An 18,197-nucleotide genomic window follows, 5' to 3' on the forward strand; every position below is an offset into this window, starting at 1 on the left:
TGTCATTGGTGTGTGAATGTGTATGAATGTGTTAGAAAGCACTTTGTATGTATAGAACAAGTGCTGTATGAATGTATGTGTTCATGGTTACAACACAAAAGCAATCTTCAGATGCCTGAAGCTCTTGGCCATCACCACTACACTTTAAAGGATAATTCTAGTTTACTTATTTTTGTATTTTTGTACTTTTATGCGCCAATATTCAGATGTAAAACTGAATATGATTGTATCTGTGTTATCAGAAATAATCCTCATAGCACAGGCAAACGATGTGTGTACTACCGTAGTACGGTAGGTAGCTATGTTGCTACATTCAGATCTCAGCTATTGGTGTGTAATATGCTATTATCAACCAACAGGAATGAAACTACAAAAAAGAGCAATTATAATAAACCCAAACTCCTTTAACATCACTGTTGACCTCACAGGAAATCATTTCATTAAAATTGAGGAAGACTGATTTCACCAGTAGGCTTGCTGTCACAATCAGTGGCTTATGATTAGTACTGTTGTGACACAACTCATTTATGCTCCTGTTGAAAAAATGCTGATATTTTCAGATATGTCAAATACTGTATATAAAAATCACCCAAGTAAGTCTTGAGCTCATAAAAATGTTCCTCCTGCTAGGTAACTGACACCTGATCTAATCTTAATGACAGCTACAACTTGGTGGAGAGACATGATGTTAACAAAATCATGCTGTATGTTTCTGTAATTACTTTGGCCATCATTCAAAGAAGTTCATGGTTGGTTCATGGAAGGTCATGGTTTTGAAATTTTGGCAGGGTCTTGCTTTCCTTCGTGGACCCCTGTTGACCTTTGAGGAACTTGCTGTGAGGATATGGTGTTTCACCATCTGAGACCGACAGATAAATATTCAGAGTGTAAATCATGTCCTGCGCTGAGGCACACGGGGGGAAAGGTAGCTCCACTGCCTCAATAGCAGGAAATGCCCCCTCAGGACTACTGGAAAATATCACAAGCTTCCAGGTTAAAAAAAAATAAATGATATCTCACAACTTTGTTTTTATCCAGACTGACTTGGAACTTCAAGGCAACAAAAGACAAAGACGAGAAAATAAAGAAAAACTCAGACTGTATTTACATTTGCCAGGAAAAAAATTGTATCATACTAGCAATCAAAATGAGAATTATTAGTGTGATGACACATAATTAAAATGGTGAAACTAAATATATTGATGTATCTGGATTAAATTATTGGTTCTCATATGACTGACACTCATAGACTTTCTTGGCTTTGAACAGAGGCTCTACCACAGGTTATGAAAGACATTTCGAGCTGAACACAGGAAATTATTGCATGAAAATATCTGGCTCGGATTTTCCTGTATAAATCAAGCAGAAGGTTTTGTAATCGACTTTAAAGGGCTTGTAATAAATGATATCATAGGGACCCAAAAATATATTAGTTGATGTGAGTGCAAGTAAAACATTACAGTTGCTGTATGATTTTGACGACCTTCCATGACTCCCATGTTTCCTTCACTTCAAGTTACCTAAACTTGAAGCTGTATTACTTGATTATTTGATGGCAGTACAGCAAACTGTAAACACAGTGATATGTTAACATCTCATGAAGTGCCTAAACCTAACCAGACCCCATCTAACCATAGCACTGCCACAATGTCAGAGGGTTAGTTATTTATTTTCAACAGCATTTTTCAACAGTTGATCTGTGGTATATTTCCTGCCACCATAGGAGCTGTGATCCATGCAGTGCTCTTGTGGATCATATCAGAGGGTTCGGACAAGCAACATTAATGAGAGCAGACCTTAGTAAAGACATTCTTGTTAATTAATGTATGCCAGTTAAGCAAGTTGTTGTCTCAGTCCAGCAGAGCTTCATGTGCTCTTTAAAGGTGCTATATGTAAATTCTTGCCATTGCCACAAAGCCAATGTTAGCATTAACAGCTGCTTTTTTTTACAAAGAGCTTCAGCCATTGTTACACTGACAAGACAAGGGCAGACTGGGTGCTACAGTTACTTACTATTGCAAAGTGATATTATGAGACAGGATGGGCTGGGGCTAGCTGATTAGCATGGTGAACTTCATTGGATGAGGTGATGGAAGAGGTGATAGAGACAGAAGCAGAACATAACCTTAGACTGGCATTGCTTTTCATCACTGGAGACAGCTGTTGGTAAGTAAAGGAATGAAGTTTGATGCTGACCTCACAGCATTTTCTCTAGTGGGTTAACCCTCCTGTTGCCCTTCGTATTCCTTATACTTTTTTCTTCTTACTATTATTCAAAAACAAAAGATAACCGCTTCAGAATCACGAATGTCATGCACAACAACAAATCCTACTACACACACACACACACACACACACAAAGGCACATTGTCGACTACCGGGTCACTTTGACCCAGAAGACAACACGAGGGGGGTTAAGTAAACAGCTCCTAATACTAATGTTGGCTATGTAGCAATAGCATATAGCCCCTTTACAGTTGTGTTTTCTACCATAGTGACTTCAGGTTTTTTCTTCTGATGTTCATATGTAGTGTATGTAAATTTAGATTAATCAGAACATACAGTTCATCGTTGTTCATCACTGTGCTCATATGCCTTATGTGTGGTGAAGCTTTTATGCCTATATAAATGACTCAATAGTTGTTCTTACTCAAGAAATCTTAAGTATTTGTTTGGTGGTGATTCTAATAACATTTAGTTTTTTTTGATGTGTAATTCAATATTTGTTCTTTAGGAAAATTAAATAAATGATTGACACTGAGGGGTTATTGAGGGGCTATCAGACAGCAGAGTTTGACGATAATTCTTCACATATTTTGCAGATGGAGGGGGGTGATGGTGGATGGCTGACAGCTAAGAGCATCGCCTGCTGTTCTCTGCTGCATGGAATCTTGTAGCTGCTCTCTTCATGCCACAGTTAATTGCTGGAATCTGCTGAACTGAGGGGACCTCATCTCTCATAAAGCCTGATTATTCTCAGTCTGTCTGTTTTTGAGAGAAGCACAGGACCAGCCAAATGGAGGAATGTGTTCTTCCAGAGACACCAAAGCCCAGTCCCATCATCGCCTCCTTCCAACAGGAAATCACAGTGAGGCATTGCACCTCTGTCTGCTATCATTTATGGCTTGGAAAACAGTGGAGGGGTGTGCTCAGACAGTTAGATTTATTGGCACCTCACTGCTTACTGTATTTCTTTCTATTGTGTTTCGTGTCAGAAAGCAGCAGAGAAACCTTAAATTCTGACTGTCACGATAAAGCTATCTGAGCTCACACTGTTTTCCCCTCTTTAAGCTTGCAGTTTTAATTAGCTCTCCTTGTAAGCATTTTTTGTAGGAGACAATTCCCACAAAGAGTGATGGTCTTATTTTTTGTGGCATTTCTACCACAGCTATTCTTTTTTCCCAGTTTTAGTTCAGTTTTATAATGTCTGTGTAACTTTTGAAAGATGAAAAAGCATACGTATCCTTATGCTCCTAAAAATAGAAAAATTACATTATAAGAAACATTGCTCATTTTAACACACTGAGGAGTTTTTCTGCTACAGCCTTACTTGGTCTGGTATAATCGTTAGCTTACAGTGTACTATCTACCCATCCATTATCTATACTGCTTATACTTAGAGGGTGACAGGGGGCTGGTGCCAATACCAGCTGACACTGGGGGGGACACCCTGGAAAGGTCACCAGTCTATCAGACAAACAATATAAACCAACCACTCACAAGCATTTTAAATGTTTTTTATGCAGATAAGTACTGATACTGTATTGTCTTTGCAAAGTACCTCTTAAAAAAACAGGACAGTAGTAACTCTTCATTGCCCAAACTGCAGATTTTGACAGATTGATGGCGAGGAAAATCTACCTCATTGTGTTTGCAATGCCACAAACTCTGTATCCCCTGTGTCTCTTTACAGAGCCCAGTTACACCAGTGTTTCCCCTCAGCTTTCCTCCTCCCTGTTCCCAGTCCTACCCGGAACGCTGCTGCCCACTGACAGATTGGATACATGGAGGGATAGACAGGAACAACCCTATTCTTCTCTCCCTCCTTCTGTAGTAAATAAGACTAGCCCCTTAGGAGGCCATCCTGGCATGCTGAAAGAAATATTCTGAACTTCCTGTGACCCAGAAGGAAGAACAAACACCCAGGACCCTTGTAATGCAGGTGTAAGTACCCGTCTCTAAAACCAAGTCTTCACCTTAAACAGCCCTTTAAAAGTAGTCGGGACTGATCCAAATGTCCTAACCTTCCCAAAATGTCCTCCCAGGTCCAAGGTCTGAAACTCAAAGGGTCCTCACAAGGATAGAGGTACAAGCATCACACATGCACACACACACACACACACACACACACACACACACACACACACACACATTTTTCATCTCATATAAGTCTGGCAATTTCCACTTTCCATGTTCTACATACACTAGTGCATACACACATTCAGTGTCTGGCTCTTTATGCGCCCATTTTTCTACATGCAGGACCACAACAGTCAACACAGACCCTGATAACACTCGACCTGGAGGTTGTTTTCATGCCACTTGCTGTTAACACAAGTCAGCTAAATGAGGTTTAAACAAATCTGCTGTTTAACCAAATTATTCAAACCATTTATTTGGAAGGAAAGACAAAAGTGAAAAACAAATGGACTCTTCCTGTACAGCACAGCTGTATGTGTAACCCATAACCTTTTAGTGTTCAGTCCCATGCTTCGATATGTGAATATATACATGCAGGGACATATGAAATCCTGAGCACAGGGGTCATTCTGCAGGAAGGAACTTCACTGAGAATCCCCAGCTATCCTATTATGGTACAACAGATGCTACTGGAAGCCGGGTATTTGACTTTACATGTGTCAGCTGCTAGTCCTCTGGATTTGTGTGTGTGTGTTTGTGTAGTGGAGATGGTGGGATTGAGGGTTTTGAGTTAATCTACTAAGGACTTCATGAATTTTCCATGACTGCAAAGCATCTTAAGTTGATGTTCATGCAACGACTCATGTCCTCTCACAAGACAACTATTCCCACACATCCTGTGCTCTTGACTCCATGGCTTTGTTGTACTGTACATATAGGGATGGTAAGGAAGGGCAACTAAATTTATGTTTCATGGGAAATGACCCATCTGCATGGATTAGTCTTACTACAAGCCCCTGAAAATCAAAGCTGGAGAACAAGAACCTGTGGGGAAGTCAGCTTGGAGGTTTTTTTTTAATTCATCCATGTGCTCTTTGTGGAATCGAAATGGGCTGCGATTCCCGTCAGACTTCACTTAAACACAATGTATTTGTGAGTCAGACCTGGTTTTCCCACACAGCAAAGCCTCCCCATAAACCCAAAACCCTTCTCCCCAATGCTCTGACCTATATGTGGTTAGAGAGCACGCTGAGAGGGCTGCACTTCTTTCCCTGTCTGCTTTTGTTTTGTTTTTTGTTCATGGCATGAGTTTCGAACAAGTACGAGCAGTAAGAGAGCAACCTGCAGAGACAGTCTCTTCCAGCTGGACAGATCTGAGGTGTTAATCTGTTACTGGTGTTAAACTCTTATAATGGCTGTGAAACACAGTGAAGGCTAAGATTTAGAAAAAAGTGTTTATATTCTTCATGACCATCCATCCATAGCAAATCTGACACTTAGCTTGCAAACATATTACTTTTGTTTTAGCAGTCATATACTGGTGGGTGTAATCATTACAGATGGTTTTCTTTTTTCATTTAAGTCAGATAAGAAATTTTTATTCAAAACAATCAACTCTCCAAAATGGAGTGAATTTTAAGGAACACCAAGGATGGAATGTGATGTACAGGAAGTATTTGTACAGACTACATTGGCCACATTCCAGTCAGGTACAAAAGATACATAAATCTTTAAACAAATCTCTTGAGTACTCCTCTATCACATCTCTGAATGCATTACTATCTCTCTAAGTTAGAAATGCAGTCATCATATGATTGCAGCACATACAGTTAAGAGATAATACAAAAGGCCAGGGAACTTTCAGGTTAATTAGCCAGAAAACACGACCCTGAACTCCTCATATCATACCATGTTCCTTTTCTTAGTGGAAGTTAGAGAGGAAAAAACAAACTGGCAAACATTTCCTGAAGTAAGAGAGTGTGCATGATTCATCTGCCACTGAAAATGATTAACACTACAATCATATAAAAACTCATTGTTCATGATATATATCATTGTACTGTCTCTGAAATGTATGTTAAGTTTAGGCTCTAATGAATCATGTAACTGATGTCAGTTACGTAAGAAACTGAAGTGTACATATTATCATAATGAGCTTATGCTGAGCTGATCAGTGTGTTAGACGTACCATGTTGGAATCTGGAATCATAGTATTTACATATAGCATGTATACATACTGTATCAGCTTGGCAGCTTAAATGCAGTATGTGGAGAAACTCACCAAAAGGGTTTTACAATTATATTTTTGGGAGACAAATTAAAGATATGTATATATTGGTATATGAATGGTGTAATCAGCATAAATGACTTTTGAATTACAAGTACTGCAAGGAAAAAAGGCCCATAATAATAATAATAAGTAGCATGTAAGACAAAATAAATAACAATGTTTTATTCTTTTCTTATTCTGGCAGTTTGTGTAATAGGCTGATAACATTGTTCAAGGGTGGTGGTGACAACATTCAGTGGGCATAGTGAAATGGAAATCTTGTTAGACAGTTTTGGCTGTGAAACATCAGAGTGACGTAAAGCAAAAACAAGGTTGCACAGAAACACCCCTAATGGACTGATATCATTAGAGGACAGGGTGAAGTCATGATGGAAGTGGCACAATGTAATACCGAGTGAACAGAGGCCGATAGGACCTTTGTATGACCAAAAAACACAAAGATTTAATAATTAAATTATTTTGTTCAGGGCCATTCAGGCTTAAGAGGATGAAAATGGTTTTAAGAGGATGAAAAATCATTTTGAATGTGATGATAATATGACCTGATACTTTTTTGGATACCTCACAGTCTGTGAAGGAACGGCAAAGAGTGGAAAATCCATGCAAAAATTACAGCTGCTTGGAAAAGTGTTACTTTTAGCTATCCTTTCTTTATTCAGCATAAATATTTTAATAGATTCCACTTGATGACAAACAACAGCCAGACGGCCTGTTAAGGCTACAAGCTACTTAGTAACTGTGGCACTGTGGAGTGTCATTCTAGTTCAGCAGCAGTGACTTCTCAGCCCATGTTGTTCCATTCAGTTCAGACTTAACAAAACTTAACCAAAGACTCTTTTGTATTTCTAATCTACATATTCTGCTGATTCAAATGTATTTTAATGCTCTCAACTCTTTGTTGAACTCTTGCTGTTCTCTAGTCACTTAAAAAAAATTTTTTTTGGCCACATAGGGGCAGCAGAAACAAGATCTTACCCTTTACGCTGTATAACTAACATGATAGCAAACAGTTACCTGTTTACTGATCCAGCAGATACCACCTAATAAATGTCAGTCCAGTACTCACACTCCTTTCAGCTCTGATTTGGTCTCTACAGACTCCTCTACAGTACAGTACATGGCTCTTGTGCTGCTAAATACTCCGCTGTGTTCAGCAGCTAGTTGCTAACTTAATTTGCCTACTACTGGGTGCTGAGCAGGTACTGTTCAGAGGGTTTTTTTCTGTGGGAACAGCTGCCTGCTGGGGCTGCAAACTATGCTACAAGAGTGTACCAAAAAAGTAATGTTGCGGCTCAGAAGACGCAAAACAATGTACTGAAAGATGCTAAAAGGCTCCATTAGGCAACGGATTGGGATAATTTTCTGTTGAGTCTTGACATGTAGTCATTTGTTATTATAGAAATACTGAAGGGTGTACAATGCTAGATGTAAGAGAAATTTATCTCTGAAAAAACTGCTATTGCTAAACTAAAATAAACTCCAAAAAATATGGTATGTACAACTTTATATGTATGATACACATAATGAACACCAGTAGTGCTGGGAGTGGTGTATCACTGCACAAAGTGACTACTTCAAAGGCAACAGCAACCAAATTTAAATCAGGTTATTACAGACTCAAATAGAAACAGAATCATGGAAATTACTTTTAAATTTGGAAACAGGTTTGTCAGAATGATGAATGGACTATTAAAAACTAACTCAAAACTCTTTCCACTTTTATTATATTATTATATTGTATTTCTAAATAATTGGCACCAAATCTGTTGTTTCCCCAGACTTTGACTTGTTAACAATATGTGTTACAAGCTGACAGCTTATCTAAAAGCAGGCCCTCAGTTCCTTTATTGCTTGCCCACAACTGAGCCATTATATAAGCTAAATCCTCCCTAAATGCTCGGCCTTTGTTTGAATATGTGCTCCTTGTCTCGGCTCCTGTAAGCAAACTGGTTCCTGGTTTTGCTTCCTTCTATTTATGTTCTCATGTCTATCTGACAGCTACAGGAGACTGAAATACTGGGGGCATCCAAGAGTTGGCTGGCTCAGATAGAGGTCTTTAAAAAGTAGTTGTTTGGAAACATTAATGGTGTTAGAATAGAGGAAGAGGGAACAGAGAAAAATTATCTAATAAATTATGCCTTGCTGATAAAATTATTTTTGCAGTTTTACTACAGGAACTGTAGAAGGAAGGGATTATATCTGTACAAAATATTTCAATGGCAAAAATGCAGCAAAATATGCCAATAACAGTAGATGCCCCCCTAGACTCTCTGACATGTCAAATGAGTACTCCAGTTTGAATACAAACATATTTTTAAGTGTAAATCTGGTATTTTTGAACTTTATTTTCCCATGTTTTTGGATGTACTGTAAATGATTGACAGAGACAAAGATCTCTGGAATCAGCAGTATTCAGCAAGAATAGCGCAGTCGGCCACTGCGGAGTCCAATTAATAGGATTCCCACAGAGACAAACCTTTTTAGTTTTAAGAGTAAGATCCTTTTTGTTTAACCAGAAACATGGCTATATATCTCTACGAGACTCCACTGACATAAACAACTGAACACACAAGAGCTATTGGAATACTACTGCCTCAGTTGGTTAGTATGATTGTGTTATTGTGTGACTGTAAGTAGTGGAAGAAGTACTCCAATCTCTCACATAATTGAAAGTTCTACACAACAACAGACAAACCAATCAGTTGAGATAGCAGTTGACCAGCACTTCCCACATAAAATTCCTGTTTTTGTCAGTGGAGTCTGGTAGTGATATAAAACAATGTTCCTGGTTAAACAAAAAGCATCTCACTCTTAAATAAAAAGGTCTATCTCTGCAGGAATTATATCCATAATGTTGTCAGACATTTCTAATAACAATCTGAGCCTGCCAAATGCCCAGCTTGGTTCCACTGCAGCAGCTGTCTGACTGAGAAACATCATATTCTAAACAAGCACAAGAGACACAAGACACATTTTGTTTAAAATGTAAACTAGGTTTTTGTGTAAATAGAGGAAGCACATGTGGCAGCTGGTTGCACTTGCTTTTGTTGATGTAAGATGTTTGGATGACAAAGTCCATAAATCCCCTTTTCCTCAAGTCATCAATCTGACATATAAGTGCAGTTCTGTTTTTACACTTTCAAACATGTTAAAATTGCAGATGCAGGTGAAAGTAGAAGCAGAGCTGTTGGTTTTAATTCCTGAAAATAACTTTAACGAGACTTCATGTCTTGATTTTAAAATAGCAAAAGAGCTCTGTAGGCTCTGTGGGTAAAAAAGAAAAAACAAAAATAGAAATGATTAGCCGTAGTACTACATGTATTCATTTGTTATACAATCAGTGTAAAATTAAATACATTGAAAAATTGTAAAATGAAGACAACTTGTTGACTGATTATGTGTCCAATCCTAGTAACGGCTTATACAGTGAGATGTACGGACTCAAAATGAGCAAGTAACTGGCTTGTTAGTACCACCACTGGTCTATTTCTCTTTTACATCCTGTGCTTCTATTCAGGAGCTGTAGCCTGGCTCAAAATGATGATGAAGTATTTTTCTGCATTATCATCTCAAGCCAGTTCTCCCAAATTATACAGATGGTTGAGGTATTGTTGCATGGAGGCCCATGGCATAATTTGTATGTTAACAGAATGACTTCAAGGTCGGATTTTACTTGTAATTCTGCAGTTCATGCAGTGGATATGTACATGTGGTTGTGTTGCTGTGTTTGTGAGGACATAGACTGTAAATATAAAATGCTAAGTCCTAGACTGAAAAGCCCTCAGATGTCTTGTCTGAAGCATTAGGTCATACTGTCATCCTTTAGTCATTATTTGATCCACATCCATTTCACTAGTAGACTTCAGTGATGGTGTCACACGTGGTTGCTATGATATTTATGATGCAGCTGCAAATCCTCTATGATGCAAGTGCTTTCCCTGTTAGATGACTGTGCTACAACACTTGACTATGACTCAGTTGGTTAAGCAGCGATGCTGTCTGAGTTAGAGGAGTCAGTCAACCGCAGACAGAAGACTGCCTGCTATGCGCCGCTTGGCTGATTCTGGTCAGTGAATACACTGAGATCGTAAAAGGATGACATTTTTTAAAATAGTACATTTATTATATTTAATTTAAAGAACTGAATATTATGAGAGAAAACTGTCAATTTCATTTGTTGCTGTATTTTTCCAGTATCCATAGTTGGATTACAGCAACCTTGAAAAAAAATAAATAAATAAAATTAGTTAGCAAGCAGAGAAGTCCAGGCAGTTAGCTTAAAGCAGTGGATAAATGGTTGAAAGGAAAATGCAAAACAAGCAAGTTATAAGGAGTTTTTAATGATTTCTGAGTATATTTCTGGATGTTATGTGTGATGTGAGATACGAGATAATGGTCCTCGGAAAGGGTGAATCATACTGAATCTAAAATATGTTTACAGTCCCTGTCTATTCACATTTGAGTATGACTGATTTTTGAAACAAGTTTCTGCAATTGGATGCTAAGAGTTTTTAAGTGGCCCACCTTAATTGCCTCCATACAATAGCTCTGTCACTGTTGATCATGGTGATACACAGGCCAAACTACAATAACTATCATACAGCTGACTTTAGAACACCTGTCTGCACCTGTCCCTTCTTCTCCACCAAACATCACATCTCACCTTCAGTGTCTCCCCTGTCTCCCACCTCTTCCTTACAGTTTGACAACCTCTGAATTTTAGTCTGATGTTTTGTAGGTGGAATCCATCCTAAATGTACAAATAGTAGCCAACAACCACTCAAGTTAATTTTAACCTGCATACTTCGAGACAGAATGGCCAGAGAAACGTAACGTAACGTAACGTAACGTAATATATAGTATGCCATTGACATTTGTGCTTAAATAGATTGACAATGCTATAATTCTAACCTTCTTTTTTTTTTTCTATCATTAGGACATAACAGATCTGTGGAAACTCCCATATTGTCCTTGGTGACTGCCACACTCCAATGTCCCAAGAAATGTTGTAAAATCAAACAAATAAAAGTTCTGACATCACTATGAAAATTCTAGGGACATTTGTGGTTTCCATGACATCGTATGATTAATACCAGTTGTGTCTGTTAACGTCATGATCTGGGAGTCATTCAGTATAGCTCATGGTTATTATGGAAGTACTTGTTGTGATATCATTGTGGAATCTCCTTTAGCGTTGGTCCAATGTTGGCCACAAAATCTAACAAATCCAACTGGATCTTCAGTATGATGCAATGCAGCAACTCCCTGTTTGTCTACTGTTAGTAAAAGTAATTGTAATCTAGGACTTAAAGGCTCAGTTTGCATCAGTCAAAATGAAAACAACTCTTTCTGTCCAGGATTTAACACAGATGTACCTTGTGATAAGTTAACTTCCATGCACATTGTGTTCTTCAAACGATTTCCGGGACAGTGAGTATTATTTGAGTTGGCAGCCACGTCTGCCCCCACTTTACGATAGCAGTGGAAAAAAGGAGAAACGAAGCAATCTGTGAAGAGATGTGAGAGCATTACCGGCAGACCCTTGGCGTCATCTGTGACCCACTGCTTCTGTCTGGCCAGCATCACTGCTCACTGTGTGTCAGTGATTATTAGTTTAGTCTGCATGTGGAGAGAATGAGGACTAATAATAAGTGTGAGTAAGCCATATGCGAGTGAATGTGCAAGTCCTACTTAGCAAGAATAACAGTAAATTTTTGGTAATTCTGTCAGATAGATTATTTGACGTCGTGGACCCCGTCATGATTTTTTGGGATGTGCTTCCTTTTTACTCACTGGAAGAAAAAAAAAAAAGTCACTCCCACAGAAAATGACATTTTCTCAAGTGCTTTGATTTATTTAATCAGTAAATGTTTAATTTTCCACTTCAGATATAATGCAGGCAAAATATTTCGTCACAAGGGATTCTCTTGGCCTTGGAATGAAGACAGTCAGTTTAAAATATTATTTGTGGAGTAATGTCTTGGGAAACCAGCCTATTGGAAGCAAGCATGGGAGAGTTCAATGTCACCAATTCAGATGAAGTTTGAGATTATTTCTGTAGCCCTTCAAACAAAAACGTTTTTACGATTTAACTATTAACAAGTCAACCATACCACAAAGTGATTAAATACAGAAAAGAAGAAAAAAACGAAACAAAAACAAAGATAACGCAAAGATAATGAAGGGAAAATGGGAAAAACCTTGGGTCAACCATAAAGGCTGATTATGCAATGACAGGGCTAACTAGAAAACATGATCAATTATAAAAGGACAACAATGGACAAATGTGTCACAACTGAACTAGGACGTGAACCCAAATGCACAACTCAGACTCAAAGTACGAAATAAACAAATCTTTAATAGACAAAGTAACAACAGAAAATCACTCACAAGGAGGTAAACTCACTAGGTAAAGTACAAACAAAGAATCACTCACAAAGGCAAAAACTGCTAGGTAAAGTACAAAACAAAAGATCACTCACAAGGAGGCAAGATAATGAAACAAACAAGGCAAGACAAGGGATCAAAAAACTTGGCGTAACAGGAACTCGAGGTGCAGGCTGGCTTGGCTCTCCGAATGAACAGGATGAACTAGCACAGGACAAAGGGAGACACAGACTCTAAATAGACACAAGGTAAGGGGGAACAGGTGGAGACAATCAGGGCGGGGCAAGCAATCAGACAGGCGGGAAACACATGAGGGGAAGAGGCAAGTGACCTGAAACGAGAGGAGAGTAAGATATCAAAATAAAACAGGAAGACACAAGACAACATGAAGACAGGACAACACGACAGTGAGTTAACATACTTTCTTAGACATGACAAAATGTGAGATACAACTGCAAGCACATACTAAACTGGAATTACTGAAGGTTCATTCTAACTTATTCCAACTTGGGTTTTATTTTTCCTAGATTTGGGCAACATCTCCATTGTTTAAGCTATTTTGTACTCACCATGTACAAGTGCATGCTAGAATCTGGGAGCACAAGGACATTGCTACAGTGACGTGGGATGGCGCAGCACTCAGATGATCAGACAGGTATAATTTAAAGTTGGAGCACCTCAGATGTTGGTAATAATCTTTTACTGCACATGAACACTGTGTACTACAGCAAGTATAGTAGGTCAAAGTTGAACCAGGACCTACAACACATGGGTCACACAGTTGACGGAGGTAGCCAAGCTAGCACTAACACTGACAAGCTTGATTAGAAAACCTCAGTGTTTTCCCTTTTGCTGTAGAGTTAGTTTTTTTTTTTTTACTGCTTTCATGGAGAGTTGCAAAGCATTCTTTTCGACTAACACCTACAGTGCAAACTTTACAGTGGGCAGGTCTCAGGAGAGGAGGAGGATCAATTTTTGTGTTCATTATGAATATTTATGTACACAACTGAACCAGATTTGAAAACCACATTTTAGGATCCAAATTTCCTTCAGTTTGAATTACTTGCTTGTTTACTTGATTATGAAAGGAACAGATAATCTTTCTGACAGTAACTGTGCTGGCAGATTGGCTCACTAGCAGTAGGTCAGCTACACCCATCAGTCACATGAGCCTTGAATCCCTCACCAAAAAGTGCCAGAGTGGCAATCGCTGTGTGTCACATGACCATTACCTGCAAGTAGCTGCCGTCCCTGATTTACAACAGTTTGGGCAATAGTTTGATTGTTCATCTTTGGGGTTTGTTTTAAAACTTGTATCATCTCACCAGTCACATTTTTGCCATGTTAACCAGATCTCAGCTATTACCCTTGGTGAGTGAAGAGTTATTATGCTTTCTGAAAACAATGGCCAAAACTATTAAAACAAGCCCTGGGGTGTAATAAACAGGTATTATTCTTTAAGGACTAGTCACACGTCTAAATCAAACCCCTTGCTCCAATTGCACAACAATACAGACAGCAGACAGGCCAAGCTGCAGCCTGAGAGATAATGCTTTCTGAACTAATTTTAACAGATGAAAAGCCTGTGAGAATAGATGGAATGTGAACTTGAAAACAACAGCTGTCATCCCTGATCAAGAAGTTGGGAAATCACACCTTCCCTAATGAGTAACCAACAGCTGCCTACAAGATATTTGTACATTGCACAGTTTTCAAAATAGGAATATTGTGTGTCTGCTAAAATAAAAAGTATATATTTTGTGGTTACTCACTGATAACAGATACTGTTACTAGGTTTAGGCAGCTATAATGCAAAATATTTTTTAAACCACGTGTAGTATTCTCTTAAGACAAAAGTTTAATAAATTACTTCCTGTATTGTAATCCTTAGCTGAGCTGAAACAATTGTAATCCCCTGTTAATTCCAGTATACCATTGATTTCCATGAGTCAGAGTGAATAGCACTTCCATCTTGCCATTACAAATATGTCATCACTCAAGATGTTTTTTGTATTTCTTTGGCACATCAAGTAATACCACTGAAACATTACAAGTGTGACCTGTTGAGTATTTTTAGCCATCAAGGTTCCACTCTGTCAGCCTTTGGCTCTCCAAAGTGGCCTTGAGCATTTAACCGAATGCGTGTGCCAGCTCTTGTTAAACAAAAAGTGACAATAATTTTTCAATGCTTGTTAGTCAACATATTCAAGGCCGGGGCAACTGTCACTTCCCTGATGAGTTACCAGATTCTCACAGTCGTGCTAACGTACAGTACTTGGATATGGTTTTTATTAACTGATGATTTGAGAGGAAAATGTGTCTTTGTCCACACATCCCCTTTGGCAGCAATGTTGTTTGTGTCACTATGGAGGTTATTTAATTGCAGCAGCAATGATATTATAATGAAACACACCACCAATATGCCAAGGCATAAATCTAGTATGACAGTAGCTTGCTGTAATGCCAGTTTTATTATGTCCTATGCTAACACACAGTGACTTAATCCCATTGTTACTGAAACCCAACAGACGTCAACCTTTGGTTGTTTTTTTTTACAGGTTTCTTTTGGGAGACCACAGACTATCCATAATGCATTTATAACAAGGCAACCCACAAAAAGAGTCAAAGAAAAAGAGTCTCATACTGAGGCTGCTCAGTGGAATAATCAGAAGTTAGTGCTGTGTTGATTTGCATTCAAAAAACAACTTTCCACAGAGCAGGGTTTGGTTAATTGGCACGGTGAGTGTTCTTATTAAACTTCCAGGAACACCACAGTTTTGGAAAGGACTTTAGTCGGTCTCTGGACCAGTACAATATTGAAGCTGACGTGATATTCATCCACAAACAAAGAACCCAGTCAGAACACCAATTTAAGAAATTATTTAAACTTCTCCTTTGAAGCTACATCTCAGTATGAGCCAGCCTCAAAGATGAACGGCAGCTCCCGCACTTCTATTTCTTGGATTTAAATAAAACCCTAACATTAACAACCTGATATTTATGCCTAGTTTTAGTAAATATCAGCAGCTTATAGAGAAGTGAAGTGAATTGGCCCTCTGCTGCATGCTACAATTTACAGTAACCTTTAAATAACCTAATAGCCTGCTCATTTAAGGGTTTTGCATGCAAGAGAGTGTGGCAAGTACAGTATGTACTGTATCTGATACTTAACTAATCTTCTCAGAGAAGAAGCGTGCCATTATCTACAGGGTTTAAAATAGAACTGTTTGAAGGACTTATGAGATCAATTATATTGTGTATAATTGACCTTATTAAGTAAATGCAGTAAATGAAGTTGATTTAGTTTTAGTTTGAACTGACCCTTGTTTAAGTTCCAAAGCAGGAAGTGGTGATGTTGTTACATAAAATGCTTTACGTTCATTATGTCTAACAACAAAGTAAGTGATTTAAAAAAAAAAAAAAAACATTAACCATTACCACAAATGTTCCCTAACCTTATTTGTCATAAGCCTTTTGGTATGAGAACTTGTTATTGCTGGCTGTTTGCTTTCAGCTGATGTTGCTAGCATTTTTAGTGCCCAAAGTGAGGTCCTGGCGGGGTTTTGGTTTCATGGCTTTGCTTTACTGTTTTGGTTCACTCTCACCGCTCTTGCCAGCATTTTTCCCAGCAGCAGCAGCAGGCAGTTGTTTTCAGTGAAAAAGCTCTAATGAACCTACTTTATGCTACCTGTCCAACACCAAACTACTCCACCCCAAAATACTCAGTATACCACAAAAGATACAAAATATCTATTATGATGTGTACATCTTCTAAGCTCAGGACCTAGTCAATATATTCACGGAAAACATTTATGGTGTCACCTCATAAGTTACCAAATTCAATAATGTGTTTTTTTTGCAGGTCAGGACTAAACCTATTCACTTTGGTGGTGTGCACACGGGTTTTGTCTTATTCTTAACAATTCAACACAACCCAGAAAAATGTCTGTGAAACTCTAGGTCTATATTCACAGTATTAGGAATGATTTTATGAAATGATACATTTTTTTGGTAGCATTTTTGGTATGATAGATTTTACTTATTAATAGGATACTGTAGAAGTCCACTACATGATAGATTCCCCTGCTCCCCTGACTCCAGTGGGGCGACCTGAGGTCAACCTACCCCCACCCCTCTCTCCATTTCCCACCACATTTGCAAGATCTTCCCAGCAAGCAGAAACCTGCTGCTCACAAACTAGTAGAGCGTATATAACCAATGTTCAATTTTTTTTTTGTTGTTTTTTTGAGTTGATCACCCGTGCTGCCCCTGACAATATGCCCATGTCTCCCATACCTTAATCTGCCACTGCCAGATCCATAACTAAAAGGAGGGTGTCTTTGGGGCTTAAACTAGTCAGGTGGCTGGAAAATTTGCCCCAAAGGAGTGCTAAAGCTGTGCATGTGTGCTTTATGTGTGAATAGGCAGCTATTGTGTTGTAGTGTTAGTCATGTTCTTGGATAGACACATGCTAAAATCATAACATGATGACAACAGTGTGATGGAAGACAGGAACATTTTGCTAACTGGTTTATTCAAGGCAGTGGCGGTGCAAGTCCAAGGTTCATGTAAACAACTTAATCCAAATGAGACCTTGACTGGAGTGTGGCCATCAGCCAGGCCACTGCGTGCATGTGAATCTAGTCCTCATGGTAATGTGGATTAAAAATAGTTTAATTTTTAGAACTTTCCAATAAAATTGTTTTAAATTTTCCTGCTGTTGTACTTCTCCCCATATTTATTTGTGGTGATTAATTGGATGTCTAAGCACTGAACATTCAGTACTAGCGTAACATTAGCAGCAGCTGTGGTCTCTCTCCGACATGATGTCTGGGGAAAGGAGAGAGAAAGAGAAAGAAAGGAAAAAGTAAGACAGAAGGTCCATTATGCTGCTGTAAACACCCTTTTGAAATCTTAGTCTTAGTCCTCTTCATTCTCTCCTAATTTTTCAATTTTTAGCAGGATATGTTGTTTTCTGTTTCTCTGGGTGACCTGACCACAAGCGTGAAACTAGTCAGATTCAGTTATAGTGAAACGTAGGATCTCTGTGATTCAGCATTACTCACTATTTAACCTCATCAGATTCAAAACACGTGAGGAGTTGATGTGGTGTAGTTTCATTTTCTGGGGGTGTGGACAGACAGTGTAAGACCTGACCAATGGAAATGAACCAGAAGAGAAAGCTTTTTAGCAACGGCACAACAATAGAAACTGTTTTGTAAACGTGCCAATGCTGTAGTCCACCAGTTATTCAACAGGCAGAGCATAATTCCATCCAGAGGACAGTCTTCACTTTGCCTTGCACATTTTTAGAGACCATATAAAACCCAGCCTTGCAAAACATGGTTTACATTGCTGAACCCCGGCCCCGAATGTGCTG

At 38.6% G+C, this 18,197-nt stretch overlaps 1 long non-coding RNA gene across 1 annotated transcript; it reads left to right on the forward strand.

Annotated features, from left to right (window-relative positions):
• The first annotated feature begins 2,765 nt into the window (after positions 1-2,765).
• LOC108897539 (uncharacterized) lies at positions 2,766-11,472 on the forward strand. Its single transcript, XR_007810758.1, has 4 exons — positions 2,766-3,088; positions 3,914-4,164; positions 4,266-4,306; positions 11,367-11,472. It is a non-coding gene; the product is annotated as an uncharacterized LOC108897539 (long non-coding RNA).
• Positions 11,473-18,197: the final 6,725 nt, after the last annotated feature.

The sequence above is a fragment of the Lates calcarifer genome, unplaced genomic scaffold (genome assembly GCF_001640805.2).
Source record: "Lates calcarifer isolate ASB-BC8 unplaced genomic scaffold, TLL_Latcal_v3 _unitig_422_quiver_1228, whole genome shotgun sequence".
NCBI lineage: Eukaryota > Metazoa > Chordata > Actinopteri > Centropomidae > Lates > Lates calcarifer.